Here is a 6,651-nt window from a genome sequence, read left to right as displayed (position 1 = left end):
TCTAAAAGCAAAGCACAAAAATAAAAAGTAAGAAAACACCAATAAAATATTTGAAAAATCATTTTTATATGTGTGGGGCACATGGGCAGCAACGTTGTTTACGTTAAAATCTGATTGGATATCACCATCAGGTTTAGTGACCTCAGTGTGTGAACAGCTTGTGGACAGCAGGGAAAGTATAGAAAGCTTAGGCGCATGATAGGGTGACCTCTACAATGATTGGTTAGTTCCTTTTCCTCCTCTTTTATGCCGTGCAGTTTTTGCTTTAAAAATGCTTGCTGTGTGATAGTAAGTTCCTGCTTGACTTGACTCCCTGCTACATCTGACTGTCTCTGAGGCTAAGGGAGGCTGGGGAATGGGCAAGTGGCCCACTTACCTTTCCTCGGACCCCATCCGTCTTCCATGGGATGGACGAAGACCCAACAGATATGTTTATGTTTTATAAAAATTAATTTGCAATACATTTGATAGTTAACATCATAAACTTTTTAAAAGGTTTTAAAGCCTTTAGATACAAGTCTGCAGGCAACAAAATGAATACTACAGTTTTTTTTAGTTGTTTTTCAAAACTCACTAAAATGAAATCTTTCTATTCTACAGTGGTGGCTCACACTTTTAATCATAGCATCTCAGAATGCTGAGGATCTTAGTTCAAAGACAGCCCAAGCAAGAATGTCCTTCTAATTATACACCAAAAAGCTACAAGTAGAGGTATAGCTCAAGTTGTAGAGGACAATAAGCTACAAAGCACCAATAAGGCCCTGAGATTCCTCCCCAGTACTGGCACAAAAGACAAAATAAAACATATTTGCAATCAAATGAAATAAATTCATGTATTACTGAGAGTAATATAAATTGTGACAAATTTTCTAGAAGGCCCATTGAAAATATGTATAAAAAGCACTAAATGGACAAATGTTCTTTAATCAGTTGGCTTTTTACTCAGTGTAGCAACCAATAAAATTAAGGCAGCGTGGTAAGATAAAGTAATATTTATCTCAACTGAAAAGAACTATTATAAGATATCAAAAGTTGCCACCAGTATTTCTCATTCTCAGTTCTTGCTTCCTACCTCAACATATAAGATAAATAAACTAATATTATTAAATAACCAATATTATCTGCTGGTTAGCAAGAACTTATCCAGAGACTGAGGGAAAATAAACTCCTCCAACAGCTCACTCAAAAAGTTCACTTCATCTTCTACCACACAGTACATCTATTCACTTTCAATTCACCTATTGCCTTTATAAATATAATCCCTTTCCTGCTTCTAGTGACTAAAAATCCAAATGGTCATCGTCTTCATAAACACCCTCACTAAAGATATAACACAATTACATCCTTGGACTCACATGACTTAACCAAAAGAAAACTTCAAGTGAAGAGGTGGCAAGACATTTGTGAATGGAATGTATAAATTAATCTATTCCATTACCATTTGCTCTATACCTGCTGCATGAAAGCAGGACACATTTTTCTAGAGCTAGGTTTAGAACTCAGAAATCAAGACTCAAGTTCAGGAATAAATATAACAAGCGCTTTGGAAAAACGAGGAGTGGAAGGGTATCAATTCGTTATCATCACAGTGATTGAGAATTGTATCCTCCCTTCCCTCCCTGAGTCTCACTGAAGATTATGTGAGCAGAGAATTTGTTCTTTGCAAAGAGCACAGAGTTCATTTTTGAGATTCCAGCCAGCAACATTTTCTGGATGATGATGGAGATAGGTAGCCTAGGTGCTACCTATCATCTGTACCTAGATACTGAATCCCCTTAGATAAAATCCTCTGTGTTTATTCAACATTTTCAATGCCATGCTAATTTCTTTTATTGTTTCTTTGTTCATTTTTTTTTGTTTTTGCTTGTAAAAATACTGAACAGAGGAGTTACAGTTACATGAATATGGTAATGAATACATTTCATATCAAGCACTATTAGCTGCTATTTTTTAATATCTTAAATTTCTTAATTATTTTATTCGTGCCTTAAGCGGACTAGTATGGAAAAAATAACATTTTTCCACCATGAGCTCATATTTACTCTAAAAGATACCAAAATTGCTTATAATTGTATATATTTCTCCAGACTCATTTTTCTGCTATGGCTCCAGGGATTGTATGTCTTTACATGCCAATTAAATTTGGTATGCCAGACATGCAATAACTGACCTAGGGTATGAGGTTGCCATACTTCTATTTCTCACTGTATATGTATAAACATGGGTATGTTTATACAGAAGCCAATTTCTTTTGGTTCTAATTTATATGAATTGGACTTTTGTCCAATTTTGTCCAAGTTTTCAGGTAATTTTTCAAGTAATTTTTCTACTTTTAACACAGTGTGAATCACATGTCATACACTCAACTTTTATGCAGAAATTTTTGCCAACTGTTATGTGGTATATATACTAGATTCCATCCATGCGGGAACCATATGGCAAAGGTGCTTTCTATCTATGCTACATTTCATTTTGTTAGTCACTGAAGAGTTAGTGACTGCATTTTAGGTACAGGTTCAATAGTAACAGTGGGGCAATAACGATGCCTTAGATGATAAGACTATTAACATGTGATAGTTATACTGGAATAAATTTGTGTGCATATGACAACACAAGGCTGATAGCTCATCACAATTGTATCACAGCTTAGTGTTCAGACAAACATGAATGCTAGAGTTGTACAAAAAACTGCAGACGCTAATCTTACTGAATTCTGTTCAGGATGTGACACTGCTACTTGCTATTATAGCTACAGTAATCCAGAGGGCAGTGGATTTCAGTATGGCCAAAGATTACTTCACTTGTGAATCTAGTCATTTGGGCTGAAATCATTGACTATTTTTTGTTTTAATGCTCATTTTGATAATGCTGCTCCATAGCTATTTTCACCTCTTGGACCACCAAGACTTACTGTGAGTTAATCTATTTATATTGACAAGCACCATCTAAGGTACTATATTATTTTGTTTCTGATTATTTCTATTTATTCATTTACTTAAAAAGCTGCCAGAAAGAAAGTTTCCACTAAAGGAAAAAAGGGTGAAGACATATTTTTAAATTAAAAAATCCCATCAAAGCTCCTGAGTCTGTTTCCACCATCATCACTGCAGAATCAATGTTCTACAAGGGAGTATATTACCAAAATGGTGATGATGTTTCTGTGATTGAAGATCAACATGGAAAGCTCTACTCTGCTCAGATCAGGGGTTTTATCTAGGACCAGTATTGAGAGAAGAGCGCAGCACTGACGTAGCTCATTCCCGCTCTCTCTAGCCCCACAGATCAGTTTGACCCTGTGTCTTATATCATATGGCCAGAGGAAGACCTTCCCAGGAAGATGGAATACTTGGAATTTGTTTGTCATGCACCATCTGAGTATGTCAAGTCAAGGTCACCACCATTTCCCACTGTCTCCACCAGACCAGAAAAGGGCTATATATGGACTCATGTTGGACCTACCCCTGCAATAATGATTAGGAGACAGTTACCAATCACTTGTAGCTACAACTAAAACCGAGGCTGGGAAACTCAGTAATATATCCCTTACCCAGCATGCCTAGACCCTGGGTTAAAAACAAACAAAAAAACCCAAAAGTGGATTTTTCATTTTCTTATATTTATACAAGTCTGAAGAAGATAACTTCGTCCACGAATTGCTTTATTTGGTCGCTTGTGGGGCTTGAACATGAGGCCTAGGTGCTGTCTCTGAGCTCTTTTTGCTCAAGGCTAGTGCTCTACCACTTTGAGCCACAGCTCCACTTCCAGTTTTCTAGTGGTTAATTGGAGATAAGAATCTCATGGACTTTCTTCCCTGGCCTGGCTTTGAACCATGATCCTCAGCTGCTAAGTAGCTAGGATTACAGGGAGCCACCAGAGCTCAGCCCATAAAATTCTTATATGGGAAACTAAAAAGTGTGTTCCCAATGACCTAGTAATTGTTAACAAATTCTGGCCAGTCTCACTTGGGGCATATTCAGCTCAACCAGTCATGATGGAGGTTCTTTGATCAGGCAGTACCCCATTTCCCTGTTTGGGGGTGGATATGATCTGCCCTTGGAACAATTTCCAGCAAGTCTCTCTCCATCTTCTATATCTTCTCTATGAGGAGCCCTGGTTGGCCCTTTCAAGCTAGCATCCCGTCTTTGTGTCTACCATTTCCAGGCAGACACTTCTTTGTCAGTACATGGGCTTGAACCTCACACTTGGCATTGTACCGCTTGATTCATGCCTCAATAAGTCATGGCTTAGAGAAAACAAAATGTATTTGAAGGTGAATGTTAGCTTTCTGTTAGTGTATCTTCCCAGGCAAAGGTTGCAATTTCTGAGAGACCATTAGGAGTAGGCACCATCTGTTTTTCTTCATAATTTACTTCCAGAAACTCAAAAAAGGGGTTATATTTTTATATAACTACAAAATATTCAGTTTTAGATTTCTGCTCAAAGGTTTAATCAAATAAGATGTTGCCTTGATCAACAATAAAAAAAAGTAGTGTGGGCTTCCTTTAATGATTATTTCTAATTCAGATTAAAATAGGCCTGAAGAAAGTTTATTTGTAAAGCTGGAAATTCTGATAATTACTCTAATTCCCTTATAAATAAAATATTAAATATTTCTATACATGTTCCTAATAATTAAATGTACCTTACTTGTATGTAAAGTTCTTTTGAAATTTCATTCTATACAATGTTTTCTATATATGAAATACATATTTTATATCTATTATACTATTCTATTATTGAATTAGATGTGTACACTTATTATGTTATGTTTTTTATGACTTTATTCTATTTAAATTTCAATTTTATCAGTAAGGTTTTGTCTTCCTCACATCCTTACTACTGATCTTATGCCAGCTACTCTTCTTATTCTTACTGTCCTCCACAGGTGCTCATAGGTATTATGTATAGTTGAAATCTCCTATGGTGTGATTTTACCTTATGGGCCTTATTCCTTGTCCCTATGCTTTCTTTCCTTTGTATTTTAATACTTGGCAGCTTAGGAATTTTACTTGTGCCATCTTCCCCTCTTTGTGTGTTCTAGATGAAAGTGTACATCTGTGATTATTTGTGTCACTGTAGGTTTTAATATTTCGCTCTCTACCTTAATATATTGTGTTAATATACCTAATTGGCTGCTGTAAATGGTTATTTTCTGAATTATACATTTGTTAGGCCAATTTGAATACGATCATTATGCTAAATATTGTGAGCTTCTTCTAATTCTAAATTCTTCTAATTCTATAGATCTTTGCCACTGATTTCATAAACATTATGTGTCCATTTGTGTGATCACAAGGCTTCACCATCTGTGACAGCCTGTAAATACATATGGCCTGTTGCTCAATTACAGACTGAGTGTGAGTACCACAGCAATGATTTCTGCATGTCGTGCAGACAGTGAGGTACCTTACTCCATGAGGCATGTGTCATCCTGAGATTTGGGGCATGCTGCTATCCTTGGGCCAAGGGGGCTAACCCGTCTCAACCAGGGATTAGGGAGGTTATTTGACCAGGCAGGACCCCATTTCCCAGTTTAGGGGTGGATATGTTCTGCTCTCAGAATGAATTCTGGCAAGTCTCACTCCCGGCTGGTACAGCTCAATCAGTCATGATGCCGGATCTTTGACCAGGCAGGACCCCATTTCCCAGTTTTGGGGTGGATATGTTCTGCCCTTGAAACAATTTCCGGCAAGTCTCTCTCCTTCTTGTGTATCTTCTCCTCTATGAGAAGCCCTGGCTGGCCCTTTCAAGCTAGCATCCCATCTTTGTGTCTACCATTTCCAGGCAGACACTTCTTTGTCAGTATATGAGCTTGAACTCACACTTGGCATTGTACCACTTGAGTCATGCCTTTCCTTTTGACATTCTGCTGGTAAATTGGAGATAAGAGTCTCTGGGATTTGTCTGCCCATGTCGGCTTCAAACCAAGATTTTCAGATCTCAGCCTCTTCAGTAGCTAGGATTACAAGCATGAGCCACCAGTGCCCAGCTTTTTATCTAACCGGGTTTTGATCAATCTAGATACCAGCGAACTCTTCAGGACACAGCTCTATGTACTGGAACAAAGGTACCATACATCATATGGTAATAAGTCTCTTGCTCGTTTTTATCTTGATCAGCCATGGGGTTTCATCTCAGGGCCTGGGCACTGTCCTTGAGCATTTTCACTCCTTAAAACAGAACTGTTTTTTGGCGCCTCAGTTGTGAATACTCTCCACCTTCCATAATGAAGAGACAAGACACCAAAGACAAATAGACAGCATATTTCGGTCTCTAGTAGCTCCTATGTGCATCCTGGCTTGGTTCACAGGCCCTCTCTGTATCACCAGCCATAGGTCAAAAGATTTCTTTGAAATATTTGGGAGAGCTGAGGAGGTTTTGGGAGCACAGGATGCAAGTAACAAGAAAGAGCACTCAAAACTTGGGGACCGTAAAACAATTGTCTTAAGGTCCCCAAGTTTTGAGTGCTCTACAACTTCCCCAAAGGAGAGAAAAGCCGCTAAATAGAAATAGACTGCATTTTTCTCGCCCAGTCAACTCTTGTCTGCATCCATCAGGGCTTAATGACCCTCACACTGTCCACAGACCCCAGTCCAATTTGTTTCATCAAATTCTGGGAGAGCTGATCTGTGTTAGTCAGCTCAGGATGCA

General features: G+C 38.0%; 1 pseudogene; it reads left to right on the top strand.

Moving 5' to 3' along the window:
- Nucleotides 1-2,220: 2,220 nt before the first annotated feature.
- On the top strand, nt 2,221-3,501 carry LOC122126961 (annotated as a pseudogene).
- Nucleotides 3,502-6,651: the final 3,150 nt, after the last annotated feature.

Source organism: Dipodomys spectabilis, unplaced genomic scaffold (assembly GCF_019054845.1).
Source record: "Dipodomys spectabilis isolate Male_0828 unplaced genomic scaffold, ASM1905484v1 ptg000294l, whole genome shotgun sequence".
NCBI classification, from domain to species: domain Eukaryota; kingdom Metazoa; phylum Chordata; class Mammalia; order Rodentia; family Heteromyidae; genus Dipodomys; species Dipodomys spectabilis.
Note: the sequence above shows the minus strand (reverse complement) of the source record. Positions and strands in the feature narration are given on the sequence as shown.